At 39.3% G+C, this 21,485-nt stretch overlaps 1 non-coding gene across 1 annotated transcript; it reads right to left on the bottom strand.

Moving 5' to 3' along the window:
• Nucleotides 1-7,332: 7,332 nt before the first annotated feature.
• On the bottom strand, nucleotides 7,333-7,405 carry TRNAK-UUU (transfer RNA lysine (anticodon UUU)). Its single transcript has one exon. It is a non-coding gene; the product is annotated as a tRNA-Lys (tRNA).
• Between the last annotated feature and the right edge of the window lie 14,080 nt (nucleotides 7,406-21,485).

The following is a 21,485-nucleotide window of genomic DNA, read 5'->3' as shown; positions in this document are numbered from 1 at the left end:
CCGAACACAGATTTCGAACAGGCTAAGAGTAGAAAACTTGCTTCTTGTCCAAATGGTAGCCGAGCATTCTAGTCTCTTGCCAAACCCATTGGCCGCAATTTTTGCCCATCTCTGTTCCCACCTCTGTCAAAACCAGATGGTTTCTGTTGCCACATCAGCCAAAGATAAACCTGACCTGCTAGCATCCTATTTTTTTTCCAACTCATGTATTGATGATTTTGGTAAATCACTTCAAACCTTTTCCAGTACACTCCATTCAAGGCCTCCTGTGGTTTTCCGACAACAGGACGTCAGAAGGATTTTGATGAATCTGATGCTAAGAAAGGTCCTGATGGTATTTCTCCACTTGTTCTCAAAATCTGTACTTGCCACTGAACTTACTCCTGTTTTGTGTTGTCTTGTTTCACTTTCTTCCAAAGGTATTTTTCCTTCTGCTTAGAGTTTGCTCATATCCAGCTAGTTCCTAAAAAGAGTGACAAATCCCTCCCATCCAATTATCGTCCCATTTCAATTACTTCTACTCTTTCCAAAGTAATGGAGAAATCAATTAACTGCCAACTCTTAAACTATCTGGAAATCTTTCATCTGATCAACGATTGCCAGTATGGATTCCGTCAGTGTCAATCCACTGGTTTATGTTACCCATCTATGTACAAATTCAATGGAAAAGTTTGGTGAAACTCCAGCCATTGCTCCTGACATTTCAAAGACATAAAGGTCTTCCAAATAAGCTTCCATCCTATGGTTTGCCAGCTGCTCTTTGTAATTGGGTATCCAGTTTTCTTCCTGACCGCTCACTGCGGGTGATGGTAGATGACTCTCTGTCTTCTAACTTCTCCACTAATGCTGATGTTCCCCAAGGTTCAGTTCTTTCTCCTACTCTTTTCCACTTGTATATTAATGACCTTCTTCCATTGACCGGAAATCCTATCTTTTGCTGATTTTGCTGATGACAGCACATTGGTCTCCACCATCCAGTTTGAGAAAACTTGCCCTGCTCAAACAGCTTCAACTTTTCGAGTATCCGCTGCCAATCCTTAAATGCCGATTTCAAGGTAATTCGACAGTGGGGTAAAGAAAACTTAATTTCAATCCTTCCAAAACTCAGTCCTTACTTATATCTCGCAAAAAGGATTCTTCTGCTCCTATGCTTATTTTCGATTACGCTCCGATTTCTAGGCAAGATCTTGAGGGTTACACTGACTTCTAATCTCTCTTGTCATAAAACATATTACAAATATTGCTTCCTCTGCATCCAAAAAAACTGGGTTTTCTCCTTCGCTCACGGCGTTACTTTTCTTCCAAACAGCTGCTCACTCTGTACAAATCGCAAATCCGCCCTACCATGGAATATTGTTCCCACATCTGGGGCGGTGTCCCCCAAAACCTCTCTCAGGCTTCTAGATTCCATTCAAAAGAGGGCAGTTAGGCTAATTAATGGCTCATCTGTAACAGAGACATCTATTAAACAGAGTCTCTCCACTCTCTGTCTCATAGACGTTCAGTTTCTGTTGCATGCCTTTTCTATAGATTCTTGCATGGACACTGTCGTTCTGAATTGGCTGCTGTAATTCACGCTCTCTCGTTCAAAGCAGTCCGAACACGTGCCGCAACCAGTGAACATCCTTTTACTCTCCAAGTTCAATCCCACAGAACCAACATTTCTTCTTCCTCATTTATTCATTCAATTTCTGTTTTTTGGAACAACCTTCCTTCACACGTATTTCCTGAAAATTACAGTCTACAGAAGTTCAAGTCCAATGTCAACAAGTATCTTCATTCATCTTTTGAACCTATGCACGGTATTAAGTACTATAGGTTCTAAAAAAAAGTACCCATACATAACAATGATCCTTGAGAATGAAAAAAAATTAGTATGGAAAACATATTTATATAAAAAAGGTTGTTTATGCATAGGAAATGCACTTCCATCCTTTCTACTTCTTCCATTGACCGGAAATCCTATCTTTTGCTGATTTTGCTGATGACAGCACATTGGTCTCCACCATCCAGTTTGAGAAAACTTGCCCTGCTCAAACCCACGTAGTATGCATACATTTTTCGATTATATCTCATATTGTGAATACCTTCACAACGAGTTTCCGAGGTATTGCACTTCCTTTAATTAGTAACGCCTCAGCTATGGAGAAGACTAATGTCTTCTCCATAGCTGAGGAATCCCATACCATTCTTCTCCGTTTGAAGAATGGTATGGGATAAGAGACTCTGTTATCCACATACTGTCCCTATTAGAGTTTGGAAAGCAAAAAAAGGTGTAAGAGAGTGGTAGTAGGAGAGGAAGAGGAAAAGAACAGTTACTTCTCACACTCACTGAACTCAAACATTCATGAATCCCCTCGAATAGGCAACGCTTCCCCATTAGGGAAGGTTGTTGTTACCTATTCGTGGTGATGAGGGGCTCATCAAGACCTCCCAGACGGCACCGTTTCGGATCTGATTGGCTCCTCTTCGGTGGGTGGGTGGGCAGGTACCCTGGTGTTGCAATAGTGACAACCCAGTTATGAAGTATAACTCCACAATATGAGAGATGCTTGATTGTGTGTATGGTTTAATCTAAAACTATTTCTTGACTAAATGTGTAAGAGTATGAAAAAGGTTGTTTATACACGGGTAATGCACTTCCATCATTTCTATTACCTAGGTATTATGCATGCATCGTTTGATTATATCTCGCATTACCCATGCATAAACAACCTTTTTCATACTTTTAGAAATTTATTCAAGAAATATTAAACAATGCACACCATCAAGCGTCTCTCATATTGTGGAGTTATACTTCATAATTGGGTTGTCACTATAGAATAACAGGGTACCTGCCCACCCACCGATGAGTATGCCAACAAGCTTCGAAACGGTGCCGTCTGGGTGGTGGTCTCCGCCGAGAATAAGTGATATTAGTCTTCTCCACTGGTGAAGCGTTACTTATTCAAAGCAGTACAATACCTCGGCAACTCGTTGTGAATGTATTCACATTATGAGATGTAATCAAACAATCATAATTGACAATATGAGATGTAGCATGCATACTACCTGGGTAGTAGAAATGATGGAAGTGCATTACCCATGGATAAACAACCTTTTACATACTCTTAGACATATAGTCAAGAAATAATTTTAGATATTTATTTAACGTGATATACTGTAAGATAGTAAAGTAATTATAAGGAATTGTGGGAGATGTGGTTTCTTTCCTTGGGAATTCTTTTAATTTTATTTTACTTTATTGTTTATTTTTAGTTATATTTTGTAGTTTACAATAATCTTCTTCTTTGTCCTCGCCTTCTTCCCACGTTCATATGGGGTCGGCACCTACTCCATTTCTTCCTCCCTCATCCGCTCCTCTTAAGAACTACTTATACCCTTCACCGAGCTCTTTTGCTTTATTTCCCCTCCACCTAGTCTCTTGTAGGCATAGGATCTTCACTCTTCTTCTTTGCATCAAATCCACAATCTCTCTGCTCTTTCCATTCATCGTCCCAATGTTCAATGTTCCTATTCTAAAACTTTTCAGCTCCTTCTTTATCTCTAGCTGAACTAACTTCTTTAACCGGACCCGTCCTTTGTTCTTCTTCTTTGCATCAAATCCACAATCTCTCTGCTCTTTCCATTCATCGTCCCAATGTTCAATGTTCCTATTCTAAAACTTTTCAGCTCCTTCTTTATCTCTAGCTGAACTAACTTCTTTAACCGGACCCGTCCTTTGTTAGGTAGCCCCGACACATCTACTTTCCATCAATCACCTTTTGTTTTGGCATAGATTTTGCGACCGGATGCCCTTCCTAACGTCAACCCTCACCATTTATCCGGGCTAGGGATTTAAGCTGCCGATCTGCCAAGCCTTACGCAGCTATATAGAAGTGATAGCTCTTATACAATGGTGATGTCGCAATTTAATAATTTTACGCAATTTATGCCGAATTTCTAATCCCACTGAACAAGCAGGTGGCACTGCTGTAGTTCTTTTATCTCATGAAAATGGCTGACTCGGTAGAATGACTGTGACCTTGAAAATAACAGTAATAAATAACTCAACAACGCGTGAGTATTTTTACATACAATTTGGTATCCTGAAAACTTCTACCACAAAGCTATCAGGTAGCACAACTATTCCGCTAATAATTCCCAGTGACTGATTATAGTTCCTTAAAAATTTAATGACCTTGAAATTTCCTATGTTTTCCTATATCCAAGAATAGTAATGATAGCCATTTTAAAAAAGTTCACAGTCGGAAAATGAAACCACCTTTCGGTCCCAGATCTTAGCCTATCACTCACCAACACTTATTTTATCTAAAATATGACTTCTTTTTGAGCAAAACTTCCTAAAACCTTTATTATTGTAGCTTACCTATGTAAATCTAAGCAGAACCAATTACAGATTTTTTAGTGCGACTCCTTGGAACACTTACGCGTTACGCGAACCACCAGGGGTTCGCGAACTACCGGTTGGGAGCCGCTGATCTATCCTGGTGACGGATGATTCTGGGTAGCCAAGTGACCAGAACACAACAGAACACACACACTACTCACAAAAACCTACATTAATCACATTTCTGGCTCTTTTACAGTGATTGTATAATTCAGAGACACGTTGTAATAGTGGTTTTAGGAGCATCAGCGACTAATATTGCTCCGTGTATACTCCATCTATAAATTGCGTGTGTTCTGGGGTCGATTTTCTGTTTGCTGGACGAAAAACCGAGTTTCCGGGAGAAAAAACTATGCCACCATCGCCCGAGACCTTTGTGAAAAAGGCCCATAAAATTTCGTCGACTGGACTCGAACTCAGATCTTTTCCACCCGGTGTGAGATTGAGATATGATTATTACCGAAAAAACATTCACGATATGCTTTTTATCTACACTGATTTTCAACCGTTGATTTCGGCTGTTAATTTTTAATTTTGGAATCATCGAAATATATTTAAAAGGGATACTTGGAAAAAAAAAAAAAAGTTGACATCTACCACTGTTGTTGATGGAAATCTAACGTTGCCACAAAAGCGTCACTACGTATCGTAAATAGAATGCGTTTCGCAACCAAATTGTTTTCTGCTATTTTGCTTCCTTCATTGCCATCCCAAAATAGAAGAGATATATCGGGGAGAGTAACTGTTCGATAAATTTGGGAAAATTAAGAAAACCAGTAGCAAATGAATTTTCCTTTGAATTTTTAATTACCCAGACCAACTTTTTTGAATGAAAATCAATGACTGTTACTAAAGTTTTAAAAATATTATTTAAAACTTAAAAATAAAATACAGTATATATATATATATATTAAAAAAATCGTAAATTGGAAAAAATATATAATAAAAAATAAATAAATAGCGCGTATATCTTTTAATAGGAAACGGTTAAATTTATACAACTTTTGACACTTTAATTAAAATTACACGAAATAGTGTGAACATTAAAAAAAAACATAAATTTTTAATTTTTTTAATTTTTAAACTTTGTTTTTTCTTATATTTTATGTTTAAAAATAAGTACAATTTAAATAAATACGTATGGATATTTATTTAAAGATTGAAGTTTCCATTTATTTGAATTTCTGCTGGATATATTTCAAGAAATTTCAAACCGCATTAAAAAACAAGTCGAGACAGCGCCTATATATAAACACAGTGGGGGAGGTGGTGGGGAAGTTCATTACTGAGATATTCAAAAGTTGTGTTTTCTATCCACATTGGCGTTTTACTACAAGTATAGAATATAAAGTAATCTCTGAAGTTTAATCCTTTCGGCATTTCTCTCAGGAATTCCAAAGCTTTAAAAATGCAAAAGCTAATTCATAATGCGGTTCAGAAAGAAAACAGATATGTAGTCTTCGTGTCTCGAATTTTAACTGCTCAGAACGGAAAGAGCATTTTCTTCAAGGTGAGTAATAATTTTAAATGATACCCCAAGAAAATGCGAATAATTTGGAATAAAAGAATGCTAGAGATATAAAATTGACAAGAAATGTTGTTTATTCTGCAAATGATTGCCTATAGATGGTGACACCAGTCTTTTCAGGTGCCGCCATCTGTCGACAAACAGTTCAAGCTATAAAGGGGAGCATGTACATGCGCAATAAAAGCAATAACGGAACACAGCATAATGTTCCTAAGTCACAAGAGTTGAATTTAAAAACAAGTAATATAAAAAAAAAAATTTAAAGTCAATTCCTACTTAGGTCAACAAAGAAAAATTTTATTTTACTTACTTTTTATTAAATAATTACAATTAATATAAATATGTATATACATATGACAGAATCACAATATTAAGTGGCAAAATAGAAAGCGAATTTCCTTGCAATTTTCCATTTTCCTTTCTATATATGGTGTTGGACTATTATTTTCATTCACATGTTTCATTTTCCATTTTGTTCCCTCTTTGACTCAGACTAGAACCCAGAATGAAAAAAGAAATTTTTTTCCAGCGATCTACACGCTTCGCCACTGACGGTATTTATTCCTAAATTTATATCTTATATAAGAGAATTTTTTTTCTCCCATATAAAACTAAAATTAATTAATTAAATTTAATTAATGAATTAATATTTGAAAAAACTGTATTAACATCAAGTGTCATCAACTACAAGTTTAAAAAAATGTATTTGAACTTGAGTGGATGAATAAAAAGTATTTTATTAACGATTGAAAATTTGAACAAGATATATAAATATATATAGGGAGAGTGTGAACTAATAGTAGGAATTGAATAAAGATAATTATTCGTAAACCTGCGAACACGACTCACAACGTTCACATTCCAGTCTCTCTCAACGCTTTCACAGCCTTCCATCTCGAAGATTTTGATGGTGCATCGATTGTTTCAAGTAATTTCGATGATAGGACATCGAAATTACTTGAAACAATCACGTGGAGTAGATTTAAAGGAGTCTGTCTAGAGGTAACGTACCCTCGTGAATATAAGCTACTCTATGCAAAATGCCATATCATTTATTTGCCACTACTAATCTATCGACAACCGTAGTTTTACAGGTTGTCGATAGATTAGTAGTGGCAAATGATGCAAAAGGACATTTTGCATCATCAGAAAAAAAACAAAAAAAAACGAACACTTCCCGTTTTACCTCTCCATTCTTCTCAATAGTTTGTCTAAAATAAACAAATTTTCTGTTTATACTCCGGCACGACATCCAAGTCAGTAGAGTTTACAATAAATCGTCAATACAAATATTTATCGTATTTAGTAGTCACGGGCTTGAATCCCGGTCGACTCAAGGAACGCGTGCTATGCATTTTCGCTCCTGACCACTGAGCTACGTCAGGCCTTATACACTTTTACAAAAGATAACTCACGCCCGAACAGGGACTCGAACCCTGGACCCTTAGGTTAAAAGCCTAATGCTCTACCGACTGAGCCATCCGGGCCACTAATCTTCTTTAAATTCATTTAACCTATCAGCTTTTATAACAACAGATGGAAGTTTGTTCCACCAATCAACCAACCACACAGTTCGTACGTTACTTTGGGATTACTGCTACCAATATGCAGTACGTACTTTACATTCGTCAATGTTACACTCCACTTGCCTTTCCTCAGTCAATCTGCCAAACTTTTTTAGATCCTATTGCAGTAGCGTACTGTTATTAACCACCTTGCCAACCGTTATATCATCTTTTTTGGATATTCAGCATATTTGGATATTCAGCATGCAAATTTGGATATTCAGCCTGATATGTCGTCATGAATATCATTGATAAATATAGTAAACAAAATGGGCCCAAAACCTGAGGCCCATTTTGTTTTCTATAAGAATGATGTAAAAATTAATATTTTTGCAGTTCGTTTGTGACTACATTGTAGTATCCAAGCAAATTGGTCAGACAGATCTCTCTCTCTGTCACTCATGTGGAATAAATAAATAAGTATTCTTTATTGTACAATCAGAAAATGGACTCTTCTTCTATTGTACAAGCCCTTCACTGTTAGGGGTTAATAATGTATATTGGGGAAGTGGTCCACTGATATAAACGTATACATTAAAAATAAACTAAAAATGCACATTTTTAAATACAAATAAAAATAGAACCAAACTTCAAATTTATGAAAAAAAAAAAAAAAAAATAGAAAGAAAGAAACCACCATCATCTCCTTTGTAAACAAAGTTGCGCAAAACTTGCGAGTATTACGACACAGAAATCAGGTAAACAGATAAAGACACCCCCTATTTCGCGATTGCTGTTTCACCTTCGCTTTTAAGATAACGGTCATTGCGAAATGCGTAAAAGTGGCAGCGAGGACCTCGAGATCGTTATTTTGATTCTGAAATTTGAAACGAAGTTTATTATTTTTTTTTCCATCTGAGATACGTTGCAAGTGTATTGTGTGCCATTCAATCTCACTTTTATTCAGTCACTGAAACAACTTTCCTCATGCCGCGAATATAAATCCGAAATAGTTTGGGGGGGGGATAAGAACTGCGTGGTTTGTTTCTGATATCATGTTGCTTGCTTGCACGTTCGATGAAGTTACAGTAAACCCTCTCTAATGTGGATTAATTGGCGGGAACAGGTCATCCGGATTATCGCTTAATCAGTGAAGCAAAAGATGGCCTTAAAAGAACAAAAACTTAGAACACAAATAAATGGAAAATTTAATAAATCAAAATGAAAATAAATAACAATATTTATCACTGTAGAGTAGAGCCTTTATTTAAAAACTATAAAAAGACACAGTCAGAGTGACTTATCTGCCTGCGAGGGTTTACTGTATCTGCTTTTTCGCGCATTTTGTTGGGGAAAGAGACGATGTCCCGTTTAACAGGCTCTAATTGTGTTCCCTTCTTTTCTGGCATTGGCAGTGGAAAGCCTCTTGACTTGGAACACATTTGGAGTGATCCGAAACCAAATCCAAGAGAAAGTGGGGCATTTAAAAGGCAGGAAGGAACACGGCAGGTGGCTAATACTATCTGAAGATTGTTCTATTTACAATTTGCTTGTAGTGTCTTAACATGCAAGAATATGTTTTCAGAATAACTTCAGGGTGGTAATTCCTTTCTCCCCCCCAGGTCCTGGATTCGCTTTTGGTCCGATTCGCTCTTGGTCTCTTCTTTCCATTCTGGAAAGAAGTTATCTGTATCTGATGTCGTCGTAGCGCCATGATTACTAAGGAAAAAATCACGCAATCCCTAAAAGGTGATAGAGGATAAAATGCGAATAATCGTACTATATTATTGTTTCATGCTTCGCTGCTCCCTTTTCGTTTGTGGTCAGCAGGACGCTTCGCTTCCCCACTTCGTAAGTGAACAGAGCTGTTTCCCAGTGACCCGAACGATCTTTCGCATTGAGTACCGTCGTAAAACTAGCTCTACACGTCGTTCATCTCGAACACTTCCTCGTGAGCACTAAAGTGCTTCCGAAGGATTACCATTCCATACCAAAAGGGACAACCAACTTACACGTGATAATTCTTTGTGGCCATTTTTTTGTATCAGATTGCGGGTCTAATTGGCTGTTATAACCCCGTAGACTTAAAAACTATGCTTCATTCTAGGGTGACAGTTGGGGTTCACTATTTTTCCTTTTTTTACCTCGCAGACTGATAATCGCGATTGCCTTCTTTCTTACACAAAAAAATTCAAATTATTAAATTAGGGCCACCCGTAATCCCTTATATATACCCATATATGTATTATGACTGTAAATTACGTGCGTTCTCTGATGGACGAAAAACCCCCAGTTTCTGGAGGAAAAAACTTGCCATCTACGCCTGAGACCGACTAACTCAGCCACGGAATGAAAACCTTTCTTACACAGTTGTTTTACAAGTTCAACTAACGTTCAGAGAATCACGTCTTAATCTGGACATGTTGGATAGACAACTTGTGTGGTCGAGACCCGCTAATTTTTGTAAAATCCGACAAATGCTAATTTATTGTGACTTTTTCTTGTAAGAGGATCTAGTCCTCATTTTGGATTTTAAATTAATGGTGTGAATTTAAATCAAACAGGATAGAGTGATAAATAGAATGTATAGGTTTTTAAGAAGTATTTTAGGAATATAAAGTCAGAAATTTTCAATTCAAATTCACAATTTTTCCTTCCATTCTTCTTCTCTTCCTTTCGCCCTCTCAAATATTCCCACCACTCTTTTGAATACGGCAATGGAACGTGCCCGGACATATAAATACGGCCTTCGACACGTGTTCTCTTCCCCTTTGAAGATGGTATAAGTGAAAAGTCCTCATCAAGCTTCGGGAATTCATCTCCCTTTATACTTCTAATTATTTCCTCATGCATGGATTTAGGGCAAAGTTTGCTTTTATTCCTGCGTCCTCTTACTAGGTTTATTTTATTTCAATACTATTCTAAATGCATCTTACCCGGATGCAGTCATTCCTGAAAAATCTCAGGTAAGAGAATTTCTGACTTAATATTCCTAAAATATTTCTTAAAAACCGATACATTCTGTTTATCACTCTATCCTGTTTGGTTTAAATTCACACCATTGATTTAAAATCCAAAATGAGGACACAGATCCTCTACAAGAAAAAAATCAAAATAAGTTAGGTTTGTCCGATTTTACGAAAATTAGCGGGTCTCGACCACACAAGTTGTCTGTCCAACACGTCTAATAAAGGTTCGAGACTATAGGATCACCATAATGCCAGAGAAGTTCACAACATAGAGAATATATGAAACGGCATCGTATTTAGTAGTCACACAAGCTTGAACTGCGTCACTCAAAGCGCGTACCCTCGAACTTGTAACTTGGCTACATCTGCCTTTAAGTTCGTCTTTCCTGTTCCGCAAAAAACATTATTCGTATCGTTATAGGGAAGTCATATGCATTGTATAAGGAAATTGCAAGACAGCACTTGGAGTACTGTGTCCAGTTATGGAGACCGAACTTACAAAAAGACATCGCACTTCTTTAAAGGAAAGACGAGAAACGCACTGGTGAGATGGGAATCATGAAAGTATGTATAACTTGTGATATTTATATAATACTTCACTATGCTTTAAACATTTTAATTATTTCTCCTGATGCGAGTTTTTCCATCTCGTGAGTGGTACTGGTACCAGGTGCGTGGGGTGGTTGTTACGTCCGGTACTGTTATTTGACGAAGAACTCTCTGACTATTCTACATGTGTTTAGAATCGCGGTTTTTGGAGTTCTATGCAAGGGTTCTCTGGGAGTCCTATTGCTGTAGGTTCTTATGAAGGTTCTTTGGCACCATGCCGGCGATTGACACGGAGATCGGGATGGTCTATACTTATTCCATGTGTCACATTTCTTTGACTTTCTGTGTTCGATCTCTGTACAGTACTTCCTGATTTTTTCGTAGCTGTTATTCCATCGTAGCTTTTATGGAAGTTGCTAGTGTTTGATACCACTATATCGATCAAGTTGGTGGCCATTTCCTTGTGAAGCCTAATATGCCTCCATCAATATCATTAATAAATGTAAAAAACAGCAATGTGCCCAGCACTGAATCCTGGGAGACTCCGCTAATAACATCATTCCAAGAAGAGCAGTGCCCATTAATCACCACTCTCTGTGTTCTCCAACTCAACAACCCCTTTATCGAGAGCAGTAAGTTGCCTTTATTATCATACTGCTCCAATTTCTATAACACTCTTTTATGTGCAAGAGTTTCAAAATCTTTTCTGAAATCTAAGTATGTGATATCAAAATTATATTTTGCATCGTCGTTGATTTGTTACTGTGTCATAGTATCCAATCGGACACGGAGATCTAATTAGTAAATACTCTTGGTCAGACAAGATCGCCCCTTAACAAAGCCATGCTTAGACTGCAGTATAATTGCATTACTTCTTTAACAAGTAACTCCATTATTTTCCTTGGAACAGAAGTTAAGCTAACTTGTCTGTAATTACTGATGTCTCCTTTGCTCCCCCTTGTGAATTGGAGATAAATATACACATCTCCAGACTGTAAAGACCTCTCTCTCTCTTGAATCTTGCCCTCATAATTATGACAAAAGTTTTATCTCATTTGCTGCTTACTTTAATATAGCTGGATAGATCCCGCCCACTCCAGGTGCCTCTTTCACATTTAGCTTCAATTATTTTTCTTCGAATTTCCTCTCAGTTATCACAAAATTATTCAGCTCCCCGCCAGAATTTGATTCACTTGTGGCATCCGCATCCCAAAAAAATTCCTTACATATGAATATAGGTATTCAAAATACCTATTCAGTTTTTCAGCAACCTGGACAGGATCATCAACAGGTAATCGATTCATATCTAATGGTCCAATGGAATTCAACCCCTTCCTCCTAGTGTTTACATTAGTAAAAAAGGGAAAGAAAGGGGTTGATACTGCTTTTCTTTGCATTCATTGCCAGAGACTGTTCGTAATTTGCCGTTGCTTGCCTAACCTCCTTTGTGACTTGATTGCAGATTAATATCATCGTAGGCTTTTGTGTCGCCTGATAATTTATATGCATCCCATGAATTTTTCTTCTCAGCCAGAAATCGAATCAGTATCTGTGACATCTTTTTCGCTACAAGCCATGAACAATATCTCTTGTTATCAAAAGGCTAGTGGCTTCTATGGAGCAATCACGTAGATCCTCTCTTCCAGTTAACTGAAAGTTAAAATCCTCCATTATAAGGCATTCTTATTTACTGTCCCACTCTACAACCCTATACAGCTTTTTGGTATACCTATCACAGTCATTAGGCATACAACACGCTCATACTCTCATTTTTGCTTTCCCAGTGCTTATATTACACCAAAATGACTCAACATTGCACTTATCACCCATGTGATAAGTGCAATGTTCAGCTCCCCGCCAGAATTTGATTCACTTGTGGCATCCCCATCCCAAAAAAATTCTTTACATATGAATATAGGTATTCAAAATACCTATTCAGTTTTTCAGCAACCTGAAATCCCATTCCTTGAGACCTCCTCCTCCCCACAATATATACATTTCATGACTTAATCAGTACTTCAAATTCCTGAAATTTATTTGCTATGCTCCTAACAGTAGTGTACATTCAAGTACACATGCACTTGTTGCTACTCTTAGTTGCCCTAACATAGCCCATGTATTTATTAGTTCCATGATGATCCACAGCAGGGCTTGAAATCCCATTCCTTGAGACCTCCTCCTATCATGTCTGTGCAGGATTGGAGACGCTTTCAAATTTAAAACTAACTCATGATTTTTTTCTCAGCACTGCCTTTTCTTGTTAAGTAAGTCCTCAGATCTTGTATTCTTAATATCATTATTACCCAGGTGTACAACAATATCACCTTTTCCCTTAAAAGATGACATCTGCTGTACAATGTCATCTATATTTAATCCTAGCAGACATATCCTAGTCCTATTCTACTTACCCTTTTTGTTCAATATATTTCCCATTTCCCCGACACAATACTCACTGACAATAACTACCTGCTCTCGGACTAGTTCATTTTGCCTTGGGGATTGAAGCTCTGTTGCCTGATGTATAAGTGAGGGCTCTGATAAGTGCTTGATGGCCCCCATTTTAAGTCCTTCGAGGGCATCCACCCTGTTCTTCAACTTGAATCAACAACTTGAATCAGAACGCCAAGTTCGCCCCTAATTTCCTTATACTCTTAGTACCGAACACATGCACAAAGGCAAATCTCTTTGGCTGTATCACGGCCCTGTCGGGACATTCTGTAAACATTGCACATATAGCACCGCGTAGATGAACCGCCCTCTTCAGTTCTCCTTCGAGCCACAGTACTTGCACTACTTTTAGCCTGTTGCTTTGCTTTTTAACTTTCTTCGTTAATAAGATCCTGTTTTATTTATAAAGGAAAGAAAGTACAAAGTTGAAATTTGCCACAGAATTCATACACTTGAGTAACTGCTTTTTTTATTATTATTATTCTTATTTCTGTATTAATGCCAAACAATTTGTAAGCATGTTTATATTATTGTATGTAGGGTAAGAATGCTTATATTATTGTGTAGGATAATACATTGATGAGCCTAAGTAAGTCGTTATGCAAATCGCAGCAACTGCAGGTGAACTACGGCGCGCGGGTCGGGACATGGTATAAAAACATCAGATACTGAGTTCCGTTAATTAGCGTTACTCTTGTTCTTCGGATGGGAAAGGTAGCGGACTTAAGCGAGTTTGACAAAGGCCAACTTGTAATGGAACTCAGTATCTAATGTTTCTCAGTATCAGACGACTGAGTCGAGCATATCCGAAATGGCACGGCTGGTGGGGTGCTCACAGTCAGTCGTGGTCAGTACCTACCGAAAGTGGTCCGAGGAGGGGAAACCCACGAACCGCCGGCGAGGTGTTGGACGACTACGGCTCATCAATGCTCGAGGTAAGCAAAGGTTCTCCTGGATGGTACGGAGCAACAGAAGGGCAACTGTGGCGCAACTCGCCGGTAACTGGAATGCTGGTGACGGGAGTAATGTGTCACAACACACACAGTACATCAAACCCTGCTGAAGATGGGACTGCGTAGCCGCAGGCCGCTGCGAATGCCCATGTTAACCATGGTTCACCCACGACAGCGCCTACAACGGGCACGCGAGTATCGAAACTGGACCTTGAGTGATTTAAAGAAGGTCGTCTGGTCCGATGAATCACGTTTCCTGTCCCACCATGTGGACGGCCGAGTACGTGTGCGTCGTTTACCTGGGGAAGTGATGGTGCCTGAATGCACCGTGGGACGAAAGCAAGCTGGTGGCAGCGGTGTCATGCTTTGGCCGATGTTCTGCTGGTCCCCGGGTCCAATCATCCATGTACCTGGCATGCTGATGTTTATTTAGAAAAATAGACGTCAGCGTGAAATTTAGACAAAAGTTATTATCTATTCAGCCTTCTATGATACTGGTTATGTTGAGGGTTTGTAGAACTGGTTCTACTAATGCAATTCAAGTGATTGCGGCTGTATTGCCACTTGATTTGCATATTGCTTACAGGGCATTCTGTTACAACTTAAAAAGGCCAAACAGATAACGTTTATCAGGGGCTCACATCTGGTGAGAATGGGCTTGGCACACCCAGGGTTATGAGGATATCATCATTCTTCTCTTTCTTGGTGATTCCCTTCTAATTTTGACTCTCTCTCTCTCTCTCTCTCTCTCTCTCTCTCTCTCTCTCTCTCTCTCTCTCTCTCTCTCTCTCTCTCAAGGTAACTCGGAATTTCTTTTTTGGCTGGTGCAGCATAAGCCTCAGGCCTCCCTTGCACCATGTAGCTAATAATAAGAATAATGAATGTCACTTCTGATATTACTGTTGATATTAAAATAGCCAAGAAAAATATTATGTGTAAGTTAGTGAATATTTGGTAGTTGAGATGGGGGAGGGAGAGTGAAACTGGTGAGGTTACACGGATGTTTTTACGAAGGGTAGAGTTTGCTATTGATAAGAAAATTGACAAATAGTTCTACCCTTTAATAGAGTTGTCTCATTTAATCACTGGACATGGCACTCTGAATCACAAATTATTTTATTTTGGTCTTATCAATGAACCAACATGCCAGTGTGGACCTTTTCAGACATGGTATCATGTTCTCTATGATTGTGTATTGTACTCTGATTTCAGAGTTAATTTGTTGCAGGTGATTGATAATTTTGGAAATGGTAATGAGAGCACATATTTACAAAGGCAAGTATCTTATTTAGTCTTGTGCTGTTAATGTTTTAAGAGAAGAAAATCCAATTTAGCTATGAATTTCTGTATCTAGATTGTAAATTGTTTTGATAGATTAGTATTTTAACTGGCATGATTTTTTATTTAGTTGCCGTCATATGATTTTATTTATTTGTTTATTTATTTATTATTATTTTATTTTTTATTTTTATTATTTATTTATTTTATTTATTTGTTTATTTATTTATTTTATACATATGTATATATATTTATTTATTTTGTTTATTTCTTTTTATCTCTTTTTTATTTTACTATCTTTATTATTTATTTATTTTATTTTATTTTATTTTATTTATTTTTATTTTTTTGCTGGCACTTGAGTCTGGGCAGCCCAAGTGCGGGATGTAGGCACCCACCTGCTTTGCACTACCTCAGGTGGGTGCGGGATTAGTGTTTTCACATACACAGTTAGTTGAATTAAGGCCTGCCTCCTCGTGGCTAGGGGCGGGCACGAGGCAGCAGTTGCCCAGGTGTTCACTGCTCCCTGGTGGCTATGGGATTTAAACCAACACATACAACACACACATATGCTACACAAAATAACACAACATATATTCAGGCCCTTTTACATAGTTTGTAAATAAGATAGTATCACAGGTGGAGATGGACGTTTGTCTAGGAGCCACCCAGCCAAATTTATTCATATATATATACACCTAAATATCAGTCTGTGCGGGCAGCACATTGGCATCGTCACCGTCATCCCCACACCGGGTGAAAAAGGCCCGGGTTCGAATCCCGTCGTTGACGTGAGTAACTTTAAGGGTCTTTTTTACTGTATGGCTGGTTTAGTTGGTCTCAGGTGTAGATAGGCAAAGTTTTCCCCCCAGAAATTGGGGTTTTTTTTCGTCCAGCAAAACAGGCAAATCGACCAGAGAACACACGCAATTTACAGACATATTACATAAACGGGTATAAGTAAAAAGTTACGGGTGGCCCTAATATAATAATTTGAATTTGAGTACTTAAATATCATTGCTGACCAGGTACAACCTTTCATGGCAATGATCTTCCCCTCTGGCGGTGCCGTCTTTCAGCAGGATAATGTGCCATGCCACACCACCCGGATTGTTCGAGACTGGTTCGCGCTCCATGAGGAAGACTTCTGCCCTGGCTTACCCTGTATTGCCCTGGCTTACAAATTCCGCAGACATCAATCCTATCGAGCATCTGTGGTTTGTGTCGGAACAGCAACTCCGATCTGCGGCGTCTCAACCACGGACCTTACAGGAGTTAAAGGATCTACTGGTTACGTGTTGGTACCAGAAATCTTGTAGCGTCCATGCCTCGCGGGGTACGAGCTGTTTTGGCTGCACGTGGAGGACCAATATCATATTAGGTAGGTGGTCATAATGGTTTGACTCATCGGTGTATAAGCATATTTATATGCCCTCGTGGGTGGTACAGTTGGCAGGATCGCCTTCCTCCCGACACTGGGTGGAAAAGACCTAAGTTCTAGTCCCCTTCGATGACATGAGGAATTTTTATAGTCCTGTTTTCACAACATGGCTGAGTTAGTCGGTCTGAGGCGTGGGTACCATGGAGCTTTCTCCCGGAAACTCGGATTTTTCGTCCAGCAAAGAGAAAATCGACCTCAGAACATACATAATTTATAGACAATAGACATAGAGCAATCTGGCCGTAGTCGCTGATGCTCCTAAAACCCTATGAGTGGAGGTCCCTATGGAGTGGAGATGTGCGAATATATCTCCAATTCACAAAGAGGATCAAAAGGCAACAAGAGTGATCACAGACCTGATGATTAACGTCTGTTCCAGAGAAAATAATGGAATCACTGGTTAAAAAAAAGTAATGCAGGACCATTTAGACAGGCATGAAATTATACTGCAATCACAGTATAATCATGAAATTATACTGCAATCACAGTAAATGATGTCAAAATAATTTTGACATCGTATACTTGGATTTCTGGAAGGCTTTTGTTACTGTTGCACATAAAAGACTACTCTACAAACTGAAGCAATATGGTATTAAGGTCAAGTTATTGCTATGGATAAAGGTATGCTTAAGAGAAAGAAGAGAGCGAGTGGTTATTAACGGGGGACTCTACTAATAACATTCGTGGAATAATGTTATTAGTAGAGTCCCCCAGGGTTCAGAGCTGAGCCCACTGTTGTTTTCAATATTTATCAATGATATTGATGAAGGTATATCAAGCTTAATGTCTAAGTTTGCAGATGATACAAAGGTTGTGGTAGTTAATGAGAGTCATCATGGTAAGCTACTTCAACAAGATCTAGGAAAATTGGGTCAATGTTGACAGAGAAATGGCAGTTGCTACCAGCTTACTGATATTTTTCAGCTAATCTACTTCCCTGCTGCCTGTACTTCTCCCTCCCCTACATGATTACTTATCTGGTGTAGGGCCCCAGGCTCCTACACATGGTAGGGTAGTCCTGGGGAGTTTTGTCATGTCAGGTTTCTGTCAGAGTGCAGAATACTGCTGTCCTGACAGTTTTTAAGTCATCGTCTGGGCGTGGTCGGAAACTTGGGGAATTTTGACTATCGATTATTGTTTAATTGCTGGGGGGCTGAATTGCCATTCTCTGGACTGTTCTGCGCATTTCGAATACTTTCTGTGTGAAAGATGTAAAGGCTTTATAATTTTCCTCTTCTATGATGAACAGATGTTCTTCTCCCCTGGGAACGGGGCCAATCTGTGCTATTAGCTCTGTTCTGGGGATGTCATATATTATACATTCATATAGAATGTGCGCCCAGTCTTCACTCTCGCCACAGGTGCAGTTTGGGTCATCAGTCAGCCCTAAAGAGGTTAATTTCGATTGTTAGGGAACCGTGACCTGTCAATATAAATTTGCAAAAAGTCCAGGGGCATACCACTTAGGTGGCTTTGGGCTAACCATTGACACCCGTGGCAGAAACCGTTTGGTAACCAGACCTCTGGTTTCCTACTCCCACTTTGTTTGCCATAGCTCATGGAGCTTTGTGGCTATATTTTTTCTTTCAGCATTGAAGATGTTAGTTGTATCAAGGACTATCCCTAGAAATTCTGTGGGTATGCCCTTTTTAAATCTATAATATAAGCCTCTTTTGGCTACTTCCAGGTAAAGTGGGAGAGCTCCGGCCAGCAACGGCCAGTAAAGCACACCTGTAGCGCAGGTGTGCTTTACTGTGCGACATGCTCTGGTAATAGTGAGTAGTATTGTCCTTTGTATCGATTCTATTTTGTTCCTATTTCTTACCCTAGCCGAGCGGGTGAACCACGCACCGGCACCATAGATGATAACAGGTAGGAACATTGCACGGTATATGATTGCCAGGGTCTTTCTTTTGAGTCCCCAGTCTGTTCGACTGATCCTAGAAATCAAACCTGTATAATTTCTAACTTTCTTCGCCAAGTACATCAAATGGGGGTAAAAAGTTAATTTTGAATCAAAGACCGCTCCAAAATATTTTAGTTCTGTTAACATTTTTATAGTAGTTGTGTTAATTTTGATTTGTGGACGTCTTCTTATCTCCAAATTACCTTTTAGAAGTATTTTTTTCAGGCTATATTCTGAGCATGTGCATTTGTGCCCACTGCTGCAGCTGCAAGAGGGCGGCATTTAATCTTTGCTCTACAACCACTAGCGTGTTACATTTTACAAGGAAAATCATGTCATCTGCAAAGGCCAGGCTTTCCACGGGGGCGAGATCCAAGGCCAGAAGTTTGTCCAGTACAATGTTCCAGAAGAAAGGACCAAGGGTTGAACTCTGTGGCAGCCTTTATTCACAGGGCGTGTCAATTCCTGGAACTTGTGCTTACTGAGACACTTCTGGCTGTAAGATAGTTATTTAGCATTAGCATTAGCAAAGACACATGATGCAAAAAAGCAAGCTTATATATAGCATCAGCCAAAAAAAAAAAAAAAAAAACATATTTCGCCCGTCCACTCCCTCCAAATGTTTGTCAAGTTCTGCCTTCAATCTGTTTAGGTTATCAACTTCTACAACGACAGATGGAAGTTTGTTCCACCAATCAACCACCCGCTGGCTAAAGGCAAACCTTAATAAACCCATGTTGTGTCCGAGCTATAACTGAAGTCTTGTCTAGATGATCCTGCAATGCTGCTTAAACCAGTGCCTCCATTCCGCAGGCCGACCGGGCTAGCCGAGTGGGTAAAGTACCTGCCCGGCAACCCAAAGGTCGCGGGTTCGATTCTCGCCTCGGGCTTGGATCAAAGTACTGCAAAAACCTTGGGAGGTGCAATATGGCCACAGAAGCCGATACGCCAACAACTACCAAATCAAAAAAAAAAAAAAAAAAATCCATTCCGCACATCTATCCTACACCGTCTTTCCTCAATTTGAATTTATGCCCTCTCAGGCGATTATTCTGACCAAGAGGAAGAATCCCATCCGCATTAAGCATGCTCAAACAATTCAAGGCTTTATATACCTCAATCAGATTACCTCGCAGGTGCCTAGTCTCCAAACACAGTAACTTCCAAACTTAATCCTTTCTTCATAAGAGCAACCCTTTGTTCCGATCACTAGTCTTGTTGCCCTTCTCTGTACTCGTTCCAACAGCTCTACATCCTTCTTAAAATGAGGCCTCCAGACCTGTATACAGTACTCAAGGTGTGGCCTGACCGTTGCCTTACACAATTGGATAATCACCTCCTTATCCCTGCTAGAAAAAGTCTTGTATATCGTTGACAAGACACCGTGAGCTACTCTTCCAGACCGCACTGCTCAGAAAACTTCATATCTGCCTGCACAATTACCACCAGGTCCTTTTTATTCTCTACCACTGTCAGTGTGGTACAAGAGAGTTGATACGTTACTCTAGGATTACTGCTTCCCATATGTAATACTTTACATTTGTCAAACTTCATTTGCCACCAATCAGCCCATCTCTTCAACTTTTCTAGATCCTGTTGCAGCAGTGTACTCTCATTAACAACCCTGACAACCTTCGTATCGTCTGCAAACTTGGACATTAAGCCTGTGGACCCAATTTCGGCGAAGTCCGGATGATCTGTGACAGCCAAATCCTCTGCTGGCACCTTCACGATGGCGGGACTGTTAGTAATCCTGGGTATAACCTACATGCACAAGTACACATGGTGGGTGACCACACAGGTGTCAACCAACCTAAGCAGGGGTCGAGGTGTGGCGCCTGATGAGAGTCATCCACCACCACTAGGTGGTGGATGACTCTCATCAACCGGTGCAATACCACCACTTTGCTTATTGGAGGCTTGAAGTGGTGGAACCCATGTTTAGTCTCTAGAGCTAAGTTCCGGTCAACCCTTCCCTATCTCTTCCATCATGCAGTATGATTGATGACTTTTGAGGTTATGATGAACATCGTGTCGAGATCCAATATTCCTTACATTTCGAGGGTACAGCTCTAAAACGGTGTTCGGAGGACGGCCGCTAGTTAGTACACTGGACCGAACCTATTGGTAACTCTCTAGGAGGCTTCCGGATCATCTAGTGTATAATCTTGCTATCTCTACTCTGCCAGATAGTGACTGGAGGGAGTCGAGTAGCGTGTATGTGGGGAGCATTGTCGAGGCCACTTCATGTCAAGGATCTGGGTATATTCTTACCATATGTACGCCATATCCAAAAATTTCATTACTTCATACAGCATGTCCCACTCACTTTTTCTTACTATTGAATACACCATGAATTATCAAACTAATAGAGCAAGCTTATCTGCGAAAAGATCTAAACCTCCCAAGCACTTCCTAATTCATTTCACAAATATACGTGGTCTCAATTCTAATCTTAACGATGTCCATTTCCACTTGCAGTCTGCCAAACCCCATGTACTTTTTCTGACAGAATCTC

The sequence above is a fragment of the Mastigoproctus giganteus genome, chromosome 7 (assembly GCF_048544385.1).
Source record: "Mastigoproctus giganteus isolate SK-2022 chromosome 7, ASM4854438v1, whole genome shotgun sequence".
Lineage (NCBI taxonomy): Eukaryota > Metazoa > Arthropoda > Arachnida > Uropygi > Thelyphonidae > Mastigoproctus > Mastigoproctus giganteus.
This window is presented reverse-complemented; position numbering and strand designations above follow the sequence as displayed.